Source organism: Aotus nancymaae, unplaced genomic scaffold, assembly GCF_030222135.1.
Source record: "Aotus nancymaae isolate 86718 unplaced genomic scaffold, 86718_ANA_hifiasm-v0.15.2.pri h1tg000009l, whole genome shotgun sequence".
Classification (NCBI taxonomy): Eukaryota; Metazoa; Chordata; class Mammalia; order Primates; family Aotidae; genus Aotus; species Aotus nancymaae.
The window spans coordinates 16,818,254-16,843,815 of record NW_026988420.1 but is presented as its reverse complement, the minus strand read 5'-3'; the positions used below and the strand labels follow the sequence as shown (position 1 = coordinate 16,843,815).

At 39.5% G+C, this 25,562-nt stretch overlaps 1 long non-coding RNA gene across 2 annotated transcripts; it reads right to left on the bottom strand.

Annotated features, from left to right (window-relative positions):
• Nucleotides 1-1,526: 1,526 nt before the first annotated feature.
• On the bottom strand, nt 1,527-19,137 carry LOC105726675 (uncharacterized). 2 transcript variants are annotated; one of them, XR_010341653.1, is made up of 4 exons: nt 18,959-19,137; nt 10,338-10,480; nt 5,281-5,528; nt 1,527-2,942 (listed from the first exon to the last, which is right to left on the bottom strand). It is a non-coding gene; the product is annotated as an uncharacterized LOC105726675 (long non-coding RNA). The 2 variants fall into 2 exon arrangements; XR_010341654.1 differs by having other exon boundaries at nt 1,527-2,763; nt 5,449-5,528.
• Between the last annotated feature and the right edge of the window lie 6,425 nt (nt 19,138-25,562).

Below are 25,562 nucleotides of genomic sequence, written 5' to 3'. Positions count from 1 at the left end.
AATTGATAGTCATCAATATATGGATGGTGGTAAGCAACATGAGAACACGATCATGAAAACAGATAAGGAGGCTAGGCACAGTGGCTGGCTCACACCTGTAATCCCATCACTTTGGGAGGCCAAGGCAGGAGCATCCCTTGAGCCCAAGAGTTCAAGACCAGCCTGGGCAACGTGGTAGAACTCTGTCTCCACAAAATAAATTAGCCAGATGTGGTGGTGCATACCTGTAGTCCCAGCTACTCCTGAGGCTGAGGTAGGAGGATTGCTTGAGCCCAGGAGGTCAAGGCTGCAGTGAGCTATTATCATGCTATTGCACTCCAACCTGGGCAACAGAGCAAGATCTACCTTAAAAAAAAAGCAGGGGCGGGGGGTGGCAAGGACAATATATAGTTTTCTCATTTAACAAATATTGAGTCCCTACTATGTATAGGTATTATGCTACGGACTGGGGATACTAAAATGACTGCAATCTTTGTACTTAATAATCTTGTGTTGGAATCATGCATATCAACAGGCAATTATTATAGTGTCATATATGTCTAAATGGGAGAGATTAAAGGGTTCTGTGAGAGCAGTCAGAAGATTTTGAAAGCTCAGAGAAAGCTCTCAGAGGAAGCAATGTCCCAGCCGAAGCCTGAAGAACATGTAGGAGTTAACCAGCATGAGATAAACTGCTGAGCAGAGTGGCTGGAAAGCAGAACTAGCGCAGTGATTTGGGAAGTAGAACTTCAGGGATGTTCATCTGCAAAAGCCCCTTCAAATCCTCTAATTTATTATAAATTTGTATGTATTTTTCCTAAATAAATCCCCTTCCAACTTCCACAACCCCACCAAATTGTGTAAATTTTGGCCCTACAAAACCTGGATTTGTCCTTAAGTAGGTCTTTTTCTTTTGGGCTACTTTAAATTTTGCCCCTTCTTATGTTTGGGGAATTCCTTGAGTCTTCCCACTGAGCCAGTCTTCCTCTATAAAAGCTGAAATACCAAACAACTTAACTGAACTTGCACAAACTTTAAAATTGGTAGCTGGTTAACAACAACAAATCAAGGCAGGACCTTAGTGTATCCTCTCCAGATGCAGCAGCACATGTGTCAAGATCAAATTTCCAAAGCAGCAGATAGTGTTACAAAGCACAGTGTGTCAGTGCTTGGCAACAGTGGCTACAATTTCCTCACCCAACCAGTTATGCAGTATAGTTCCAGGATTTATTCCTAGCCATGTGGCTCAGATTGATGCTGATTCTCTAGTCCTTTTGGCCATTCTGTAGCAGCACAATATTCTTCTAATACAACTTACCTTATACTGAAAACTACAATCCATCTCTGTTGCTTATGACTAAGAATCCAAACTGATAGACAATTTGGTATTTGGAAGTGGAATGCTACAAAACAGATCTGGAATGGTGTGTAACTGGCCAGGTGGAAAAGGCAAAATGGAGGGCATTGAGACACAACTGTTTCAGGCTGGGAAAATAGTGACTCTGAGACAGGACATCAAACTCACACCATAAAGAAATGTACCATAAAGTCTTCTTCCCAGTGCTCATACCACATGTGACTGTTGAGGACAAGACACCAGGGAGCCACAGCCTGCATGTCCCACCAGAGATATCAGAGATGAAGCTGGATAGAGTATCCGGACGAGATTCTGGCTGATTCTCTTTGGGAAATAAATACATTTTTCACATGGGCATGAACATTTTTGAATGTATATACAGAAAGGTCATGTATATATAAACATAGGATACTTCATTCCTCCTTTCTTTCCTTGCTGTGGAGCCTCAATTTTGTTTCTCCAGAACATGACTAAGTCATTTGTAGTAATCCGACATCCCACATTGTTGGGATCCCAACCCCACATTTTTGGCCATACTGGGCAACAATATGGTTTAGGAAGGGGTATAATAACTAATCTAGCCAATGGGCCATGCATGAGATGTCTGCTCAGGGATTCTGGGAAAGGCCTCCTTACTGATAAACAGAAACACAGAATAAAGGACAATAACAGTGGTATCACAGGTCCTTCCTTGATAAACAATGTTGAATCAATGATTTGGTGTAGAGAGACCAAGTACTGAGAGCCATGTCTTACCCAGGAGTTGGTGACCAGAATATGTTAGGGCTACAGAGAGTCAAGACATAATATAGGGGCAGATCATACTGGTCCTTGTAAACCCTGTTCAGAAGTTTGCATATTCTTTGCAAGAAATGAGGGTAACTTAAGGGTGAAACATGAAGATGAATGACAAAAACTTTTCAGGATGTAAATTGCCTGGGCTACATGACTGATTGGATGTGGATATCAGATGTGACTGAGCCATGTAAATGGCTGAGATTATCAAAGGAGCATCTCACTTGGGACCACTCTGAGTAGCAAGAAATAAACAATACTAGTAAAAAATGCAAACTGTACAGCTTTCCCATGAGATACAAATTCAGTAGGTATGGGGTGGAACCAAAGAATTTGCATTTTACGAAAAACGTCAGCTGGGTGCAGTAGCTCACGCCTGTAATGCCAGCACTTTGGAAGGCCAAGGAGGAGTGGATCCCTTGAGCCCAGGAGTTGAAGACCAGACTGGGCAACATGATGAAAACCTTTTTCTACACAAAATACAAAATCCAATTAGCCAGGCATGGTGCAGGCCTGTGTTCCCAGCAATTCGGGAGGCTGAGGTGAGAGGATCACTTGAGCCCTGGGAGGTGGTAGTTGCAGCGAGCCAAGACTGTGCCACTGCACTCCAGACTGGGTGACAGAGCGAGACACTATCTCAAAAAAAAAAAAAAAGAAGAAGAGAATTAATTAACTCTGAAATAGTTGGCCTAGGAACCCAGTTTGATGGAGGAATTTGAATGTTAAGCTAAGGATTTTGGACTTTATCCTACAGTTAGCAAGAAAGGCATTGAGAGTTTCCATATATGAACAATACGTATTCCCAAGGAATCTTTTTATTTTTTATTTTTTTTAAGACAGGGCAAAAAAAAAAGAGAGAGAACAGAAAAAAGAAGCAAAAAACACAGTAAGGCCACTGTAGTACCGTTAACAATTCAGGTTAACAATTCAACACACTCAGAGCATTTCTCTTTGCTTCCTTGCCCTCTGAACTGTTCAATAAATAGTGAAGAACACAAAGGTAACTGCAGTATTTATTTCAGACCTGCTGTTGCTCTCCAATTTGAAAGCAAAACAGGAACATTAAATTTGTCACAGTTTAAATTGATAAAGGTAGACCTCTATCAGATACAGGTGCGTCTTGACTTACAATGGGTTTACTGGGGGAGGGGAAAATATCATAAGTCAAAATGCCTTTAATACATCTAACCTACTGGGCTTCAGAGCTTAGACTAGCCTACCTTAAACATACTCATAACACTTACATTAACCTACAGAGGCAAAATTAATACAAATCCTGTTTTATTATAAAGTGTTCAATAGCTCATGTAATTTATGGAAACAATGTCCTGAACATGAAAACAGCATAGTTGTATGGGGACTCAAAGTACGGTTTCTACTGAATGTGCATTGCCTTTGGAACCATCATAAAGTCACAAACTTCTAGTCAAACCATCGTAAGCCCCAGACCATCTGTTTATGAAATGCTCCCTAGGAGCCCTATGCCAGATACCATGCCTAAGTGTTTTCTAACTTTATATACCATATTCAAAAGGAGCCTGTTAATAAAGATGTTCCTGAAATCATGGAAAGTATTAGTCCTTCCTTTCTTTTGCAGCTGACAGGATTTTTAAAAGAACTGTTAAGCCACAAGCATATTTCAGCAGCTGTTTGTTCTTCCTAGTATGAGTACTTCCTCCCTCTGCCAACATCGCTTGCATTCTAGTTTGAGGAAATATTCACAAGCACAGTAAATCAGTCTGTTTTCAGAAATTGCTTCGTCTTTGAATTAATATATTTTATAAAGCAGGTTTGCTTTGGCTCCTTAAGATTTGGTTACTTAGAATAAAATCTTCCCAATTTAATAGCCAATTTGCATACATGTAAAAATGCATGAATTTTAAAAGCACCTTTAGGATTAAGAGGATTTTATCTGTATCTACAGAATTTAACGCTGATTACTTCAGCAAGTTTTAGAGCAATTTTAAGACTAGTAGTAAGACAAGAATCTTAAGATAATACATTATTTAGAAACAAGAATCTAAGGATAATACATTCTTTAGAACCAAATGTGTAAATGGTTAGATGAAGGATGTTTTAACAACATGGTCTCAACTGTGGAATTATCATCATCTTTCAAAGCTACCTGCAAAAAAGGGACAATGTCCTCACTGGCTAGTGAAAAGCAGAAAAATTTAAGGAATTCTCAGCAAATTTTTTATCTTTTAAAATACCGATGGTCATCCCCTAAGAAGGTCAATGCACCTGTCTTTTCTAAAAACAAAGCAAAAACAACTCTACAGAAAGATATAATCAAGGATTAAATTTAGGTTGATTAATAAGCAATGAATTGAGTTCATAAGCAATACTACCTCCAGGATTTTTAATTTCTTGGCAGGGATAATAGTGACATTAAAAGCAAGCTTATGCTTTCCTAGTATTAAGGAGAAGTAGATTTATTCACAACCAATTTCTGCTTCAAAACACTTCCAAGCATACAACAAATGCCATCCTGAAAGAGGGATTCCCTATTTAATTGTCTCAGTTTATTAGAATATGGATGGTCTTTTCATTCTAGATAACATGCCCTTGTTTGCTTATTTTTGTAAAGGAATTATCTTGAATCTGATAATTCTGGGACTTTACTGACGGCTAGGCACTGCATATCTTTGTTATGTGCCCATTTCCATTCATTCCTTAAAATATTATGAAACACTGTTACAAACAAAAGAATATGTATAGTATAATGTATAATTATAATATGTATAACATATAGTATAATATAACAACACATAATAACATAAAAGCATGATGAAATGACCACCTGTGAACCTGCCGTCCAACTTAAGGAACAGAATGATAGTACTGTTGAAGCCCCAGGTGTCTTTCCTCAATTACCCTGCCTTCCTGAAATACCATATTATGTTGATCTTTTTTTTTAATAGTTTTATCACCTTTATAGCTAAGAAAGTATATTCAAAATTTGGTTTTTGAATTTTATAAAATACTATTATATTGCATGCATTCTGCTGCAACTTTCTTTAGGACACTATGAAGATATCTGTACAGTGTTTTGAAATTCATGTAAGTATCTGCACTCTAAAAGTGAATATCTGGCAGAAAAAAATCTCAATCAATGTATTTTATAAACCCTTGAAATTACCACTTACCTGCTTCATTGTTAATTGGGAACTCCCACAGTTTCCCTTCTTTTGTCCACTGGATCAGCTCTTCAAACCCATTCTGAAGGAGTGGGTTTGAAGAGCTCATCCTCCTAAAGTGCTGGGATTACAGGCATGAGCCACCGCACCCGGCCAAAATAGTTATTCTTAACAAACCTGTTCAGGTGCTTCTTTAGTAACTGTAGTAACTGCCAAGATGTCAAAAATATTAAGTCTCTTCCCCATGAATATTTTTCCTAAGACAAAAAAAAAAACATTTTAATGAATATATTTTAAACTATCAACAAAAATTATGAGAAAATATTTTAAGTGAAATAATCCTATGTAAAACCTGAAAATAATTCCACTGACCCACATCAAATATCTGAGCTAAACTGCCACATTTTTATGGCTGATAAACTAAAACAGAAACATGCACTTGAACTTTTAATTCATAATACAACAAATCAGTTAAAGCAATTTAATTTCCAAAATATCTAATTGAAAAGACTAGCTTAATTTGCCATAATTTTTATTTGTTCCCTTTTATATTGAGGTTTTAAAAACTCCATGTTGTAAAACACCATAAAACTATGCTAAAATAGAAGCTGTTAAAGTCAACATTTGTTTTTAAGGGCAGAAAATACTGCCATGATTAATTACAAATTATAATTATAAAAGATTGCATAGGTAAATCACAACATTACCTCTTATAAAGCAATCATTCTATAATTTTAAAATAATTATTAACTTTCTATACATGACATTTTAAATTAACTATTGAAATTGATTAATATCAGAGAGTTAATAGGTAACAGTTTCTTGCACATTTGATAATCAACTGCTTTATGCATCAGTTTACATATTTACTTGAATAAAGTTACTGACAGATTAAAATCCAGTTTATAACCTGGAGGGTTAGTTTTAAAAATATTTTTGAATTTTTTTATGGACTAAATTATTTTTCTCTATTAAACAGAACTAAGTCAAAAAATGCAAATACCATGTGAAAGTTAAATAATGTGATCTCAACTCATACAAGCTTTCCTCTAGCAGGTTCCCAAGTCATTTGTAAACAAAGGCTTTCATTTTCCAGAACTTTCTTCAGTGCCTTGCATTATTCTCCCTCAACTGCACATCTGGTGAACAGGATGGTGGATTAAAGCACCTCACAGCAGAGGGAATGCCTTGGTAAAGTACTGAACTTCAAAAGAGAAATGTACAACAAAGAAATGGAATGGACATTTGCTGAGCACCTGCTATGTACCAGACAGTTTATAAGTGTTTCTTTTCTATTCCTCAAGAAAGCCCCCATTTAAGCTAGGTTTCACTTTCAGCATTTTATAGCTAGGGAAACAGGCTGATGGAGGCTATAAAAGGTATCCAGTCACGGAGTTAGTGGCACTTCCAACATTTTGAGGCAGGCCAGTGTGAACTGCCAATCTCCAACAGAAGGAATCAATCCACGCCTGGGTTGTCTAGGGTCGATACCCCAGACACTACCCGAGTCATACTAGGGTGAACAACTTGGCATCTCATCATTGCTTCCCCTTTAGCTGACTTTTTAACACACTGAAGGCACAGAAACTCCTTTCCTACTTGTTTAGCTTCTCCTTTGCCACCTAATTTTTGAAATATTAAATACCAAATCTAGTATTAAAAATCAAATATGCCATCTCGATGTAGTTGTATATTATGTGCAAGATGAATGATTCAGCTAAATATTCTCGAGTACTAACTGATTCCGTTAAATTTTTTTTTTTTTTTTTCTGAGACGGAGTCTTGCTCTGTCACCCAGGCTGGAGTGCAATGACGCAATCTTGGCTCACTGCAACCTCTACCTCCTGGGTTCAAGTGATTCTCCTGCTCAGCCTCCCAAGTAGCTGGGACTACAGGCACATGCCACCACGCCTGGCTAATTTTTTTGTATTTTTAGTAGGGATGGGGTTTCACTGTATTAGCCAGGATGGTGTCCATCTCCTGAACTCATGATCCACCAGCCTCAGCCTCCCAGTGAAATTTTCTTAAGTAAAACTCCAAGTACACTTTCTACTTTATTCAATAATATGAATATGTAACAGATACTAAACCACCTTAAATTAGTAATTCAAATAATATTCCAAAGTTACCATAAACTCTTGAACTTTCTGTGTTAACTGCTGACCACCTTTTCCCACTTTCCTGTATAAATCAGTAATTTAACACTATGAAGGAGTTAACTCAAGTGCCTGATTTTACTTAAAACAAATCCACGGAATATATAATGTATTGAAAACACTCCAATTGTGAGCATATCCTGCTATAAAGACAGGTTAGGCCAGGTGCGGTGGCTCACGCCTGTAATCCCAGCACTTTAGGAGGCCGAGGTGGGCGGATCACTTGAGGTCAGGAGTTACCAGCCTGGCCAACATGGTGAAACCCTGTTTCCATTAAAAATACAAAAATTAGCTGGGCATGGTGGCACATGCCTGTAATCCCAGCTATTCAGGAGGCTGTCAAGAGAATCACTAGAACCCAAGAGGCAGAGACTGCAGTGAGCCAAGATGGCGCCACTGCACTCCAGCCTGGGCGACAGAGCAAAACTCCATCTCAAAAACAAAAAAACAAGTTAATTTTTGTCATACCATGCCAAACATTGGGCTTCTCCTTCCCAATACCACTTTCAGGGTTTAAAGTAGAGAAAGAATAGAAACTTTATGCAAATACAAACCAACTTTAGATTCTAAAATAACTATGTAAGACATGGCTCAGCATCTTTAAGAACTTCAAATCAGTAAATTCAAATGGCCACAAATAATCTACCATTTTAAGGAATTATATAAACTTTTTTTCCTTTCACCTTTCTTTTCATTGATGGTGGGTCACTTCTCTAAGATATAACAGAAGATAAGCATATATAGAGATATAAGGGGTAAATGAATACACAGTATTAGGCATTTATATTTAAAATGAAAAATAATGTTTCTCATAAAATACTCATTTTTTCAGAATTCAGTCAGCTCTATTTATTCTAAATCAAAGGACCCCTATTCATTGTGGGTAAATGTGAAGCATGGCCCATTTTGATTCAATGTATAGAAAAACGCAGGACTGGCTAAATCCAGCACATGGTTCCCTCTATAGGAAGTGGTGTATAGAGAATAAGAACACAGATATAAATGCATTCATGATGCTCACATTTCCAACAGCAATAATATACACATGTAATAAAGTAAATCTACAGTTAAGGTAAAACCTAACTATACAAACAAAACCCAGCTGACCACAAAGCCTGATATCTTTTTCTAAGATCAGCAATCTTCTCCTGGCCAGGATAATTGTCACAGCCTTGGTCAAACTGAATCTGATGCTCTGTTCTTACACTAACTCTAGGTGTGGCACATCTGGCAACTTTCATATCTGATATTATGTTACTGAAACTGAAATAATAAAAACGTCAAGTGTATTAGAAATCTTAGCTACAGAACAGAAATAAACCTTTTTTTTTTGAGACAGAGTTTCGCTCTTCTTACCCAGGCTGGAATGCAATGGCTCAATCTCGGCTCACTGCAACCTCCACCTCCTGGGTTCAAGCAATTCTCCTGCCTCAGCCTCCCAAGTAGCCAGGACTACAGGCATGCGCCACCATGCCCAGCTAATTTTTGTATTTTTAGTAGAGATGGGGTTTCACCATGTTGACCAGGATGGTCTCAATCTCTTGACCTCGTGATCCACCCGCCTCGGCCTCCCCAAGTGCTGGGATTATAGGCGTGAGCTACCGCGCCCGGCCAGAAATAAACTCTTAAACAGGAGACTGATAATTCTTACTTCATTTTTATGCACTAATTATATAACATAAAAAGTTACATTTAAATTAAAAAGTCATCTATTAACATTCGCATAACACAGAACATTACAATTTATGTTTACTTCCATCTTTTAAAGATGTTCTTCAGAAACCTTCATTTGAAACATAAAAGTGTCCACGAAAAATTATTCTGAGAAAGTGAAAGGAAAGTACAATCGGTATCTGCATACCTATCACCTACATTCAATAACTAAATTAAAACCAAGAGGTAGCCATATTTATTTATTGCCTTGTATTGGTTCAAACACAAACAAAATGGGTCACTGAACTGACAGTCCAGATATCCATTTTTCTTTTTTCAAAATTACAATTTCTTTCCGGGATAGGGTCTTACTCTGTCACCCAGGCTGGAATGCCCTGGTGCGATCATAACTCAATGTGGCCTCAAACTCTGGACTTAAGCCATTCTCCTGCCTCAGTCCCCAAAGTAGCTAGAACTACAAGCACACACCACCATGCCCAGCTAATTTTTTTATGGTTTGTAGAGATGGTGTCTTGTTTTGTTACCCAGACTGGTCTCAAATTCCTGGCCTCAAGTGATCCTCTTGACTCAGCCTCCCAAAGTGCTAGGATTACAGGTATGAGCCACCACCCATGGCCATTTCTTTTAACTTCCTGAAATAAATCTAGTACACATGCTCATTGGGAACAACTGATTTAGATTGCTCTCCAAAATGAAGCAGTGTTACCACTTACTACAATGTAAGCAGCAAGTAGTGTAATGTAATATAAAATAATGAGAGATGAAGAGAATAAATGGAAAGATTAAACATAAGAGAAAAAAACAGAAGAAAACAGACCTGAAGATTGCCATATGATGCATATGGCTTAAACATAAGAGAAAAAACAGAAGAAAACAGACCTGAAGATTGCCATATGATGCATAAAACCAGCAAGCTATTAAATTGAAAAAAAAAAATTACCTTTCTCAGAAAAGCTATCTTATTCTGTTATTTATTTTTAATAACATTACTGAATTTATCATTTATTTTTTCATGGACGAGAAACTGTAACTTCCTAAAAGGAAAGTTTAACTGTTCAATTGGTCTCTTAAAACTATAATCTTACTTAAGACATAAGATTTTTAAAAACTTAAATTGCTAAAATTCCACTTATATGGTATATTCTATAGGTAAATTCCACTTATTTGGTATATATTATATATATTACTTACTAGTCATATGAAAATGGCCTATTTTGAGATATAAACAGTACTGACCTAATTTTAGGTCTCCATCCATCTCTCTGTGCCCCTGACTCTTCCTCATGCTACGGAGCTGCCTGAGCAGCTCTGGCTTGTTTGCTTGTCAAAAGGGAGCAGCAGACGCAGCTGTTACCAACTCGGGACTCAGGGGCTTGCTTCTGAAAAAAAAAATGAAAAAAAAATGAGAAAGAAAAAAGAGAGATTGCTTATTATGCCATTAGTTTAGTGAAAAGTCTGGTGATTTTTGGGGGAAAACTTTCTGTTGTTCCAAAAAGTATCATTCAATTCCATTTCTGACAAAAGCAAGAATTCTCAACTATTAGGTACCAGTTTTATATAAACTTTGAAATGTTAAACTTTAAAATTAACAGATACTTGCTGAAGCACAACACTAACTCAGAACAATATATTAAGGTGGAGAGACAAGGGATCAGCCTCAAATATTATAAATTAGTGGAATTTTCAATTAGATGCTATTGTATTTCAAAAACAATATATCATAAAAAGAAATATTATAAAAAGAAAGCAAGCAAATATAAAGGCAGCTTGACCTGTTCACAGAAGCTTTACTCATAATAACCCAAAACTGGAACCAACCTAAAGGTCTATTATCAGAATGAAAAAAAAATTGTGAGATAGTCAAACAATGGATGAACACTCAGCCCATGCCAACATGAATGACTTTCATAGACATTAGATCAAGTGAAAGAAGTTGGACACAGAATATATTCTGTATGATTCCATTTCTATCAAGTTCCAGAACAGGCAAAACTAATCTGAGGTGAAAAAACAATCAAAACAGCAATTACCTCAGGACAGAAGGCTACTGACTGGGAAGGTGAAAATGGGAAACAGAGTGTCTTGTTAAGTGTGTGGGTCACATGGGCTTATCTATTTGTCAAAACCCTCCAGCTAAGATTTGTACACATCAATGTATGAAAATTTTACCTGAAAAAAAAAAAAGGCCACAAATCATTATCAAGTAGGAGATGGAAAGTGGGTGAAAGATAGATAATACAAGAATGGCAAAATGTTGATCACTGTTGAAGCTGGGTGACGGTACAAAGGGGTTCATCATTTTGTGTTCTTCACATACATTTAAATTTTTCATAAGAAAAAGCTTTTAAAAGCTTCCTAAATAAATTAGAGCAAGTTAATTTAAAAAAATTCTATTATAAAAATAAAGTAAATTATATACAACATTTTTTCCTCTTTTTTTTTTTTTCTTTTAAGAGATTAGATTTCAATGTATCATAAAGTCTGACCTTGAAGTCCTGGGCTCAAGCAACCCTCCCACATCATCTTCCTGAGTAGCTAGGACTACAGGCATCTGCCACCATGCCTAGCTATTTGCAACATTTTTAAACTCACTGAGAACTGCCATCTCAGTAAGTGGGATCCAAATTAATATTTTATTATGACTGGCTTTCTATATTACAATCTATTACCTAATATGCAAATGAACGTTCCCAAATTCCTAAAGTTCTTGGAGAAAGATTTTAAGGACTTAGCTAAGATATGGAAGATCTAAAATCTGATAGAAACGGAAGAAAAATGGAAGAATGAAAAAAGGGGTTGAGTGTAGTGGCTCATGCCTGTAATTTCAGCACACTGGGAGGCGGAGAAGGGAGGATCATTTGAGCTCAAAAGTTCGAGACCTGCCTGGGCAACATGGTGACACCCGTCTCCACAAAAAGAAAAAAAAATTGCCAGGAGTGGTGGCATGCGCCTATAGTCCCAGCTACTCGAGAAGCTGAGTGGGAGGATCAGTTGAGCCTGGGAGGTTGAGGCTGCAGTGAGCGACGATTGTTCCACCACACACAGCATGGGCCACAGAGCAAGACCCTGTCTCAAAAAAAAAAAAAGAAAGAAAGAAAAAGAAAAAAGGAAATCTAACAGTTAAAATGAAATATGCTTTCAGAACTGTTATCGGTGAATAAAGCTTTAACCTTATTCCAAGTCATTGTTATTTCTTTCATAAACTACTTATAAACTTCATTTTCAACTTTTAATATATGTATTTGATCAGAGTAAGCAAAGAACATAGATGAATATTCATTTTCTAGAATCTTGCATTTCACAACAATGGTTTCCTTCAGAGTTATAGTCTCTGGCTTTATAATTTATAATCCCCATTATAAATTGTGGGGAGCCTGTGTTACTGAATAAGATAATTTTCACATACAGGATCTTTCTTCATATATTTTAACAATGTAATGAGAACTTGCTAAAGTATCTTTTCGGGCTGTCCAGTGGCTCACACCTGTAATCCCAGCACTTTGGGAGGCCGAAGCAGGTGAATCACCGGAGGTCAGGAGTTCAAGACCAGCCTGGCCAACATGATGAAACTCCGTCTCTACTAAAAATACAAAAAATTATCTGGGCATGGTGGAGGGCATCTGTAATCCCATCTACTCAGGAGGCTGAAGCAGAAGAATCGCTTGAACCCAGGAGGCAGAGGACGCAATGAGCTGAGATCACGCCACTGCACTCCAGCCTAGGCAAAAAAGAATGAAACTCCTTCTCAAAAAATAAAAAAGTATCTTTTAACAATCTATTCTATCCTGTAATTAAGACTATTTCATAAATACATAGCTTTCCCCTTCACAACTTTTTTTTTTTTAGATAGAGTCTCACTCCATTGCCTAGGCTAGAGTACAATGGCACAATCTTGGCTCACTACAATGTCCACCTCCCAGGTTCAAGTGATTGTGCCACCCCAGCCTCCTGAGTAACTGGGATTATAGTCCTATGCCACGACACCCGGCTAATTTTTGTAAAATTTTTTTTTTTTTTTGTAGAGACAAGGTTTCACCATGTTGGCCAGGCTGGTCTCAAACTCCTAACCTCAAGTGATCTGCCCACCTTGGCCTCCAAAGTGCTGGAATTACAGGCATGAGCTACCACTCCCAGCCCCTCCCAAATACTTTTAAATCATCTGTAGTTACTTATAATACCTAATATAACATAAATGCTACATAAATGGTTGTTATACTGTATTTTTTAATTGGTATTTTTTTCTGTGTATTTTTTAAAAAATATTATCAGAGGTTATCTGTGGCTGCAGAACCTGTGCATACAGAGGGCCAACTGTATACTGCTCCATTCCTATCAATAGCATTATATCCTTGTCAAGATGGTTTCTCAGAAGTGGTTGTGGTAAAAACAAATAACTGAGGAAAATTAATGTGGAACAGGGGTGAACATGGTAATGTCCAATCTTATTACAAGACTAGGTCATTAAAAAGAAAATACAATTTCCTCTTGACTCAGTTTCTCTTGAGACACCCTCCCTGGAACCCAGCCACCATGCAGTGAGAAAGCCCAGGCCACAAAGAAAGCCACATGTTGCTGTTTCTGCTAACACCCTCAGCCAAGGTCTCAGCTGACAGCAGCATCAACTGCCAGACCTATGAGTGAGCAAACTTCAGATGATTCCAGCCTCAGACTCCTAAGTCCTCCAACTGAGGCCCCAGATGTCATAGAGCACAGACTGGCCTTCCCCACTGTTCTAGCCAAACTGCTAACCCACAGAATCTGTGAGCATATGAGTAAATGTTTTATGCCACTAAGTTTGGGAGGTAGTATAGCCACAGAACAATATCAATGGGAATTTAATATGTAATACAAAGAAAGAAAAGCAGGCTATGTGTAGGGCTAAGGGCCCCACAGGGTTGTGGGGTGTCCCTTATGCTGTGCTGGGATGCAGGATCTGACAAAGAGACAGGACACAGAAGTACAAGCAAAACGCAGCTGGTCTCAGGGGGGCCACACCACCTATAGGCGGAGACAGGCGAGGCCCCGAATGTCCAGAAGCATCTGTATTTATTGGGTATAGGTTAGGGGGCAGGGTAGTGAGTGAAGTCATCTTTAAGGATAGGGATAGGGTCGTGAGCAATAAAATAAGGGGTCCACCCCCATTAGGTCACCTAGGCCAGGAGGTGGACACTGCGCAGCAAGGGGTCCATTCCCATTAGGTCACCGAGGCATGGAGGTGGGCCGCGCACAGTGAAGAGGGTGCAGTGTGCAATACCTCTATCTATGGGCGTGCTACTCCTAAGATTTATAGGAGGATGCTCAAGTCCACAGCAGTGACACAGCTGTCAGGGTCTATCGCCACCTGCTGGCAGCTTCCAATGAGTTCTATAGGAAGATGCTTTTTAAGCAGCACAGTAACAAGAGATGATAAAGTTCACAGTCACCAAGGTGCGATTATCCGGAGAGGTTTCGGGCCCTCGATGCTCAAGGGATTGCCAGTCTGAGGGCAGCCTTCCACAAGAACTGGAGCAAGGTCCTACAACTCCTTTATCAGGAGGAGTGGCTCTTGCCCCAAGCCTGCCATGCAGCAGGTATCTTTACAATACTGAATGCTGCCGCCTGGGCCATGGATTCTTGTCCTAGTATAACTGGTTTTCCCTAAATCATGCTCTGCACTGTGTCTGCTCCAGACATTCCTCTGACTGTAAGCTGCTTGTTCCTTAATTCATGCTCTGTACCGTGTCTACTCTAGGCATTCCTCTGATTATGAATTAAGATATAGTTATACATATATAGGGAAATAACTGAAGGGTAAGATATTCTTTAGGCACTCATTCTATGAACTAACATATGATTATATATAGAGGATTATATAAAGGGAAATAACTGAGTAGTAATACTATAAACTGAGATATTCTTCAAGCCCTAATTCTATAAACTAATATATGATTATATATAAAGGATTATATAAAAGGAAATAACTGAGTAGTAACACTATAAACTGAGATATTCTTCAGGCTCTAATTGTGCCAGGATTCTGCTTAGCTCTCCTTCCTCGGTACCTATATGGGGGGTTACACACACTATGCACAAAGCTATGATGACAGTGCCTTATGAAGCAAAGATCATGACTAACTTAATCCCATGCACCTTGGAGTCCTTGAAAAGTGGGGAGGGGAGGCAAAAATCATTAAAAGACACCTTTTAAAAACTCAAAACAAATGTACCTCATTCGCCAGTCTTTTGATGTAGGATCAAAGCCTCTTTTAAACATAGGACCACTGATAGAAGGTTCTAAGACACATCTTTTATATATATCACACCCATCCTCCAGTATTTTCAGTTTTGGTTTAAGTGGAAAAGTGGAGCAAGAATGTAGCAAAGCTTACAAAGCAATCTAAGTGTACTATCCTCCCGCATATGTACATTTGTCTCACTCATACTTAATTGGAAAGAAATTTTTTGAGTGACTTTTACTGACTCTTTCCAAAGCATTCAACTCATTTTACCATTTCTCTAATATTTAATTAAATTATAGTAAAGAGCATGAGGGGACATAAACAGGTCTGGGAGCTTTAAAAATGTCATTCTTGATAAATATTTATATATGCTTATGTGTGCATTATTTATTTCCATACCCTTATATAGAACTGTTTTGTTTCTAAAGGAGGAGGAGGAAGAGGAGGAAGTATCTATTATGGGTAATGATTGTCTGAATTAGCTTACTCTACCACCCAATTATACTTTCTAGAGGTATTTTTGATACAATGTAGAAACCCAGAAGTTCCATTAAGATGTTAAATCATTCTGGAAAACAGAAGCCTGTATTATCAGTTTGTTCTGATAAGAGAAGTCAGTGATGGTTTTCCTAAAGCCACATACCTTACTATTTGAATTAATGACATCATGAAATACATCATTATGTATCACTAAAAAAAATACTGCCATTTAACCTACAATACAATGCCAAGGTATCACTGGTTGCACTTAGAATTAAATATAATACTCTTTTGACAAGCACAAGTAATGATAATGCTCTGAGGTAACCAAGAAAGCTGAAAGCACTGATAGTTACTGGTCAAAGGAAGTCCTATAGAGCAGTTGTAATCAACATGCTAAAACTTTATTCCAAAAAAAATCTTTAAAATGGAAAATTTCAAATAAGTGAGTCCTTTACAGACATGAAGCTACCTTCAAATCAGGATGTAAATGGTATTGTTAATTAACAGCTTAAAGAGGCAATTAAGTAAGTGGCAGTTAATAACACTAATAAATATGTAAGAGTGTGGAATTCTTGATGACATCACTTCTCTTTTCCTTTGACTGGATTGTATACAAATATCGTCTTGTTATTTAAATATAATACAGTAACAGCATTTCATTATACTACATTCAAGACTTCCCCTTTCAGACTGACTTTCCATTTTTCACACTTCTATATTAAAATGCCCCTGATATAAGAGGTTTTTTTTTGTTTTCTAAAATACATTACAGCAAGTAATTATTAGGGTCCCTGTGTTTACAAGCTGATATTTATTCTTCACTAATTCAACTTGGACTTCGTTAATTCAACATCTCCCAAGTACTCATATTTAAAAATAGTTTTTGCCAAAAGAAAAAACTTACTGGAGTTTCAAAAATTAGTTTCAAACAACATTCAAATTACAATTAAATTTCTCTCTTCTTTGGAGCATGTTCTGTAGCTCTTTGAAGCCTGCCAGTTGTAGTTTTTAAGTGGTCTGCTATTGGGTGGCTTTGTTGTTTGTACATTAACTGTGCTTAATTCAACTTTTGTGCCCTTAATAACGTCTAAGTCTTTTTTTTGTATTTTCCTTTATACTGTCTTGGATCTCTGAGGTCTCCTTGGAAGAATCAACAGTTCAAATAGACTGCTCAATTTTCTTGCTACAGATCGTGCTGTTAGTGCCAAAATATCTTTGGATATTATTTTTTGTCCTGGAAAGACGCATTAAAGAAAAAAATGAAAACTACAATGCAGGCTAATAAAGCAAAAAACTATGTGTCTAAAATTTTTCTCAATTCAAGCCCTTTCCATTTGCTTTTTATAATTATTGTTAACAACCATAACAGCAGCAACTTACCATTTATTAGCATACACTACATGCCTCACCATGTGCATTATGTTTTATGTACATTTGACATACACACATTAACTCCCTATGGTCTCCATTTTGCAGACAAGGAAACTGAAACAGAGAAGTAACTTACCCAAAGTCATGCACCTCACAGCTCACTAAGATCTAAGACACACTGGTGTGCCACTAATAAGTAGAGGTGTGCTGAGATATTAATCACCTGCTCCTTGGGGTGGCCAGGGGAGGCCTAGGGGTGCTGGTGCTCCCAAATCTGTTCCTTCCCTCCATTTACCCCAGAGTTCAGTAGATAAACTCTGACATGGTTAATAAATGACAATTTATTATTCTCAAAACCAAATCTGACTGCCGTGAGCCGAGATCGCGCCATTAAGAGTGAAACTCCATCTCAAAAATTAAATTTTAAAAAATAAAGTCAATAAAGTTAATATTAAAGTTATTTTAACAGTAAGGTGGTAATCAGAGGATGGAATGAATCTCACATATAATCTTTACTATAATGTTTTCTTTTGAGACTACTATCATATCACAGAAAGCAATCTACATTACAGGAAAATCATGTATAAGTAACTCCATAACACTAAAATAATAAAACTCTACACCTAACCTCCTCCACCTGAGGTTGTTTCCATTGACAGCATCTCATCAGTACTTCAAATGCAACACCTTCAAAACGACATTCAAGACTTCCCCTTTCAGATTGACTTTCTATTTTTCACACTTCTATATTAAAATGCCCTGACATAAAGAGATTTTTTTTTTCTAAAAACTATAACATATGTAAAAGTCTTTCTCACCCCTGGCCCTGCATTCTTCTGCTAACATTAAGGATACTCTAATCCTCCAACACAGCCAGTTGAAATCTTTGCTATCTCTGACCACTCTACCATTATCCCATGATGTCACATACCCTTAATTCTACCTGTGCAGTTTATATCCTCCATTCAGCTAGCTGATCCTTCCCATCTTCACTACTACTAACCTGCTTCAGCACTGTACTTAACCAAATTGCCTTCTGAGTGTTATGCATGGAATTTTTGCAGTGGAATTAGGCTTTCATAATAATAAAGTTCTTGGAGAATAAATAGCAAAACCAAGAATGTCACAACACCTTTTCTTTCCTGGCTAACTTCAACCAGTGGTCCACCTTCATTTCATCAGCCTTTTCTTACAGAAAGGATATCCGGAGTCTCTCCTGCAATGGTTAGGTGTCCCTATTTGCTCCTCCAGCAATTACTTGTTGGAAAAATAGTGGACTCTATACTTGCGTACACTATCTCAGCAATTACTTCATTACACAACACTTGTATTGTCTACTTGCTAGAACTACACGCTCCATGATGAGAAGACTGCCTTACTTGGGGTTTATAACAAGTACTGGCAGGCTATAAAGTTTTTCAATAATGAACTAAAGAATAAATGAAGGAAACAGAAATGAAACTATCAAATAAATCTTGGGAGGCAAAAGATAAAACAACTTCGCTTTTGGAGCTTGGATAAACTGACAGGAGATGATGACAAGAGGAATGAGGCACAGCGACCAGGCTAGGCTGGTAATCGCAGCTCTGTTTTCTACGCGCGCTATGACCTTGGGCTAGTCATCTTATCTTTTCGGGATTTTTCTTTTCTCAGATTTAAAGCCCAGCTTCTAAAACCCAGCAGGTAATAACATCGACCCCAGGAAGTCAGGGGATGACTGAAGGTACAGAACAGGGCACCGGGATTCCGAAGACCTGCGGGGCTAAGAGCGCTGAACTGCGGTACCTGACCGTTCCACAGCGAGCAGCGAGTAGCACAATTACAGCCGCTGATGTCTCCGGGCTTCCAGAGAACAAACGGTGGCAGGAAAGGGGGCGCAGAGGTAGGAACGGCGAGACTCTAGGAAACATAGCGAAGACACAAAGCCAATCAGGAGTGCAACTGAAATAGCGCGTCCCGGTGCCAAATACGTCCCCCGCACTGTCTTCCGTTTCCGGTCTGGCGTGTTCCTCTCCCTTTGCGTTCTGGCGGGCAACCGGGGCAGGTAACTGGACACCCCGGCGGGTCGGGAGGAGCCAGCTGCCTCCAGGCGACCCCACCCACTCGCGATTCCAGTGCTAGAGGCAGAGTCCTCGCCAGAGTGCAGCAACGGTTCGCTGGCCGAGGCGGATCTCAGAACGCCCAACTAGACCGTGGAGGGCGTGATCAGCTGTGCGGAAACTTCGGAAAGGGCCAGTGAGATCAGTCTGTTCTTTAACAGACACTACCGTGCGTTGTGTGGAGGGAAAGGGTCTATCTACAGCGTTCATCGCGTTTTCAAAATGCACCATGGCCACCAAAGAGGTTTAAAAAAATTACCACAGGGCCTGCTGCCGGATGTAATAGCGCTTGTTTTCCGTCTTTATTCTTGATGTAGAGTCAAAATAAGACAGGTTTCATTTTTCACAAGTGACTTTGGGCCGGGCGCGTGGCTCACGCCTGTAGTTTCAGCACTTTGGAAGGCTGTGGAGGGTGGATCACCTGAGATCAGGAGTTCGAGACCAGCCTGACCAACATGGTGAAAGCCAATCTCTACTAAAAATGCAAAAAGTAGCCGGGCGTGGCGGCGCATGCCTGTAAATTCAGGCTACGCTGGAGGCTGAGGTTTGGACGAATTTCCTGAGGCGCGCGGGAGGCTGCTAACTCGGGCTCCCGGGGAGTTCGGCAGGCAGAGGCGGATGCAGGGAACCGGCAGCTCGGCGGGAGCGTGGGAAAAAGCTGACGCGCCGTCGCGAGTTCCCGCTTAGGGAACTTAGAGTTTTAGTTTATCTTCCTTGTCGTTCGGGGGCGTGTGCTGCCCTACCGGCCCGCGCTGCAGCAAGCCCCGCCGCTGCTCCCTTAGGCCCACTCAGAGGGTGGGTGGGAGGTGACACCGGTCAGCCTTTCCCGCTCCTCTGTCTCTTGCTGCAGTGGGGAAGGCAGAAGCCGCGAGGCAGGCCAGTGGTGCAAGGTGTTCCCGGCTTAATCGCACCCTGCGTGGCTCCAAGGGCTGGCCGGGCTTTCGTGTCGCAGGTTCCCGCTAAATGCAGGATTGAGATCTTACCATGGTTCTTTTTAATAGTGAGAAGTTGTCTCTGTGCTATGTGGAGATTAGGATGCTGTATTACTCTTGTTAATGGAGCTCGTGCTGTCGACCTGTGAGGTCTCAAAGTTAAGTTTTAATTTGATCATGAACATACATAAAGCAAATTCTTATGGATATTAAAGGATTATTTATATAGTCTAATTTTATCATAGTTTAAAAATCTTAACAGAGTCGGTTATCAGTGAGGGACTTTAATGAGGAATTTGAAAAGGGAACCAATAAAATCATTGCATTTGGGTGCAGTCTTTAAAAATAAATTTGCAAAAAATTCATTCTACGCCTATTTTTATGAAAAAAAAATCCCATAAGGTCGATGAACTCCTATTTGGAAATAGAATTTTTATTAAATACCCGTGCAGACCGGGTGTGGTAGCTAGGCTTGTAGTCCCAGCACTTTGGGAGGCCAACGTGGGTGGATCACTTGAGACCAGGAGTTCGAGACCAGCCTGGGCAACATGGTGAAACCCCGTCTCTGCTAAAAATACAAAAATTAGCTGGGCGTGGTAGCACCTGCCTGTAGTCCCAGCTACTTAGGAGGCTGAAGCAGGAGAATCACTTGAACCCGGGAAGTGGAGGTGTCGGTAAGCCAAGATCGTGCCACTGCACTCCAGCCTGGTCGACAGAGTGAGACAACGTCTCAAAGAAAACAAACAAAAAAAAGATACAAGGAGAGACTTGGCTTTTACCTGTCCTTCATGAAGAAGGGAACCATGAGCCAGAAGAAACGTGGAGTTCCCAACCTTGGAAAGGCATGAGAATAAACCCAGCAGGAAACGTTTGCTAATGTGTTTTGTGATGCTAAAAACACAGCTTACATTGAGCAGATCTTCCTGAGATCCACTAACAGAACCTTTGTGACTGAATGCTATACACAGTACACCCGGGGATGCTTACTTTGTTTTAATTTGTAAAAAACAAACTTTTTTTAAAAAATGGAAATATAAGTATATTATTTGTGATTCTAGAATAGGGCAACATCTCTTTCTGTCAAGTTGAATGAGTGTTCAGCGAGTTTGGCTTTATAGGCACAAAAGGGCTGAAGAAAATTAGAAACAGGGAACAAAAGTCAGATTGGTAATTTCAAAGTTACCTTCCTTATAGAGTTAAACAGAGGGGATTTCCTTGTCATGCTGGCTCAGGTAAACTAGGCCCCCTCTGGTGCTGTGAGTCTCCTGCTTTTGGAAAACTGACCCTGATTTCAAAGTTCAATTTGATTACTTGGCACTTAACACAAGTGATTATTCGGGTTTGCTCTGGTGTGCTGGGGGCTAATACAGAAAGCTTGTCCAAAACTATGGCCTCCTATAAACTTTAGCATCTTCAATTCAGAAAAGTGCATGAACCATAAATATGTTGATGAAAATGTTTTTTTTTTTTAGATGGAGTCTCACTTTGTTGCCCAGGCTGGGTTCAAATGATCCTCCTGTCTCAGCCTTCCAAATAGCTGGGCTTGCAGGCATGCATTACCGCACAGGGCTCATTTTTGTATTTTTAGTAGAGACAGGGTTTCACCATGTTGGCCAGGCTGGTCTCAAACTCCTGCCCTTAGGTGATCTGCCCGCCTCGACCTACCAAAGTGCTGGGATTACAGGCATGAGCCACTGCACCCAGCCAAAAATATGTTTAAGAAATGATCACAGGGTTAATTCACTCACATGAACCTCCACCTGGATCAAGAAATAGACTATTAGCAGTAGGGCACACGTTTTTTGATATCATTTGATACCCAGTGGAAAATCCATTCTTGAGTATAAGCAGTCCATCCAAATTACATTTAATAGTTACTTCATCTTTTTTCAATTTTTTATAATATCCTTCAAATGGGTTTTTTAAAATCCTAAAAACTCTTGACAAAGGAGATGGAAATTTCTATCTCAATTTCACAATTTCTCTAGGGGAAGATCTTGTCCCAGTTACCCTGTTCTTAATCTACTCTAAGGCAGTGCAGACACAGTAAATTACCTCCCTGCTGCATGAGGGCACATAGGCTGTGACTATGTGAAAGTGCCTGGCTGAGGATCACAAGTGGGAATTGAAGTTTCTCTACCAATTGGTTCCTTCAACTATCACTTTCTTAAAAAGAGGCTTTCTTTGACTACCCTGGTTAAAGTAGTTTCCCTGCCGTATCTAGTCACACTCTCTGGCAGGGATTGCTGTTGTCCACTTATATCCATTCTCCTCTGGAGTTTTAGTCGAACACATGGCCACAGAGGTAGAGATTACATTGCGCAGCTTCCCTTGCAGATAGATGTGTCATGGGCCGGAAGTTCTAATCGATAGAATGTGAACAGAAGTGATGTAACCTTAAAAAAATAGGCATGCATTTCCCACATACTTTTGCTCCTTTATGCTAGCTGGAATACAGACCAGATGATAGAAGTTGAAGCAACTAGACAATGGAAAGATAAAAATTTGCAGACATGAGGGTGACAAAGGCATTCTACCTGTGTCTTTCACCACCTCCTCCAGAGAGTTACAGAGGAAAAAGTAGGAATCCACTTCCATGTTGTTTCAATGTATTTTTGACTCTCTATTATAAGTAGCCTAGGCTGTACCTTAACTAAGCTACCCTCTGTGTCAAAACATTGTTTCCTTTTACAGAGTATTTATCAATGATCTGAAATTATCTCATATATTTATGGCTAAAATGCTTATTGTCTATCTTGCCATGATAGAGTATGTGCTTTGTGAAGGCATGGACTTTGTCCTATTAGCCTCGGCAATCTCAGTTCTTAGAACTAACTGTAACTAGAATTAAAAACTGTGCTCGAAAACCATTTAGTGAATAAATTAACTGTTTCCAAGTCAAAAGGAAGAAACAGGTGCAGAGACGTCTTAAGTAATTTACCCAACTTCATGAAGCTAGTAAGTGGCAGAACCACGTTCAAATTGAAGGCCATCTGACTGTAATATTCTTGTTCATTCTGGAACAGCTGAAGGTCTCTTACTTTAGCCCTGTGTAAAAGTCACATGGGGGTGTTTGTTAACATACATTACTGAGTGAGTAGTAGCTCAGACACACTGACTCAATAGAGCTCAATCTGAGAATCTAACAAGCACTCCAGGTGATTCTGCAGGTGTTCCTCTGACAGAGCTTTGAGAAACATTGCCATGGCCCTATGGCTTATTTAGCTATTCAAAACTCTGCATGTCCTTAGAATACACATAAAGAAAAAGTTGATAGAATTGGTACAGTACTAAAGGTAAAATTCTGAAACAACATGGATGGATCTCAAAGGCATTATGCTAAGTGAAGGAAGCCTGATATAAGACCTATCCTGTGTGATTCCATTTACATGACATTGCAAAGACAAAGCTACAGGGACACAAATCTGCTCACTGGTTACCACGGGATAGAGATGGAAGGAAGGAATTGATGACAAAGAGGCAGGAGGAAACTTTTGGGGGTTATTGAAACACTCTATTAAGAGATTGTTGGCCAGGCGCAGTGGCTTATGCGTGTAGTCCCAGCACTTTGGGAGGCCGAGGCAGGCGGATCATGAGGTCAGGAGTTCAAGACCAGCCTTACCAACATGGTGAAACCCCGTCTCTACTAAAGATACAAAAATTAGCCAGGTGTGGTGGCATGCACCTGTAATCCCAGCTACTCAGGAGGCTGAGGCAGGAGAATTGCTTGAACTCGAGAGGCAGAGGTTACAGTGAGCCAAGACCAGTGCATTCCAGCCTGGGAAACAGAGTGAGACTTTGTATTCAAAAAAAAAAAGAGAGAGAGAGAGAGATTGCTAAGACTCTGGTGGGCTTATTTGATCATTCACATTTGTCAAAACTCACAGATTTGTACACCTAAAAATTGTAAATTTTACTATATGTAAAATACACCCCAATAAACCTGACTTTTAGGCTGACCATGGTGGCTTATGCCTGTAATTTCAGTACTTTGGGAGGCCAAGGCAGGAAGATCCCTTGGGCCCAGGAGTTCAAGACCAGCCTGGGAAAACCTATACAAAAAAAAAATTAGCCAGGCATGGTGCACCTGTGGTCCTACCTACTTGGGAGGCTAGGGTGGGAGGATCACTTGAACCCAGGAGGTCGAGGATACAATGAGTGGTGATCGAGCCATTGCACTCCAGCTTAGGTGACAGGCAGAAACCCTATCTCAAAATAAATAAATAAATAATTTTGAATTTAATTTTTTAAAACATAGGATAGTTCTAGTTGGCCATAAATTAAACCATAAAGAGAATTTCAATAAACTCCCCCAAATGTCATAAATCTATCCTTGGAAAAACTATAACTTGTGCAATGTTTGTCCAGAGCAATCATTTGTCAGAGTGACAAAAATAAAGCCAGAAAGTAGAAAATGTTTTTCCTCCTCTAACTTTCTATTATGGTATTAGATTCACTAATCATTTTCTTCCCAGGAACCCCTGGAAATGCACTTTTTAGAAACAAGCCACCTTTGGCAAGAAATAGCAAATCAGCTGAAATCGGTCCTGATATATTATTGATCAGTACTTTGTCCTAGATACCTCATGAAATTCTATACTAATTAACTCAACAAACCTTACAGGAAAATGAAGAAACAAAATCATCACATATTCTAGTTATCCATTGCTGCACAACAAACCATCCTAACACTTAGTATCTTAAAATAACTCTCCTGGTTCTGTGATAGATGAGCCTCAGCTGGGTAGTCCCTATCTTGATCTCTCATGTGGTTGCCATCAGATAAGACTGGATGTCCAGGATGGTTTCTTCACCCACCCATCTGATGCCTCAGCTGGAATAGCTGAAAGAAACAGGGGCTGGCTGCGTCTCTCTCCACTCCTTTACCTTTTTTTTTTTTTTTTGAGATGGAGTCTCACTCTGTTGCCCAGACTGGAGCACAGTATTATGATCTCGACTCACTACAACCTCTGCCTCTCAGGTTCAAGCTATCCGCCTGCCTCAGCCTCCAGGGTAGCTGGGACTACAGGCGTATGCCACCATGCCTGGATAATTTTTCTTTATTTTTAGTAGAGATGGATGTTCACCATGTTGGCCAGGCTGGTCTCGAACTCCTGACCTCAGGTAATCCACTTGCCTTGGCCCCCTAAAGCGCTGGGATTACAAAAGTGAGACACTGCACCCGGCCTGCCCCGTGACTTTTGTGCCTGGCTAGGTTGGGCTTCCTCACAGCATGGCATCTCAGCATATTTGGACTTCTTACAGAGCAGCTGACTTGCCTTAGAATGAACATTCACACAAGACTAAAGCTGCACAGCATTGAAAGTCACATAGCGTCACTTGCATCTCATTGTATTG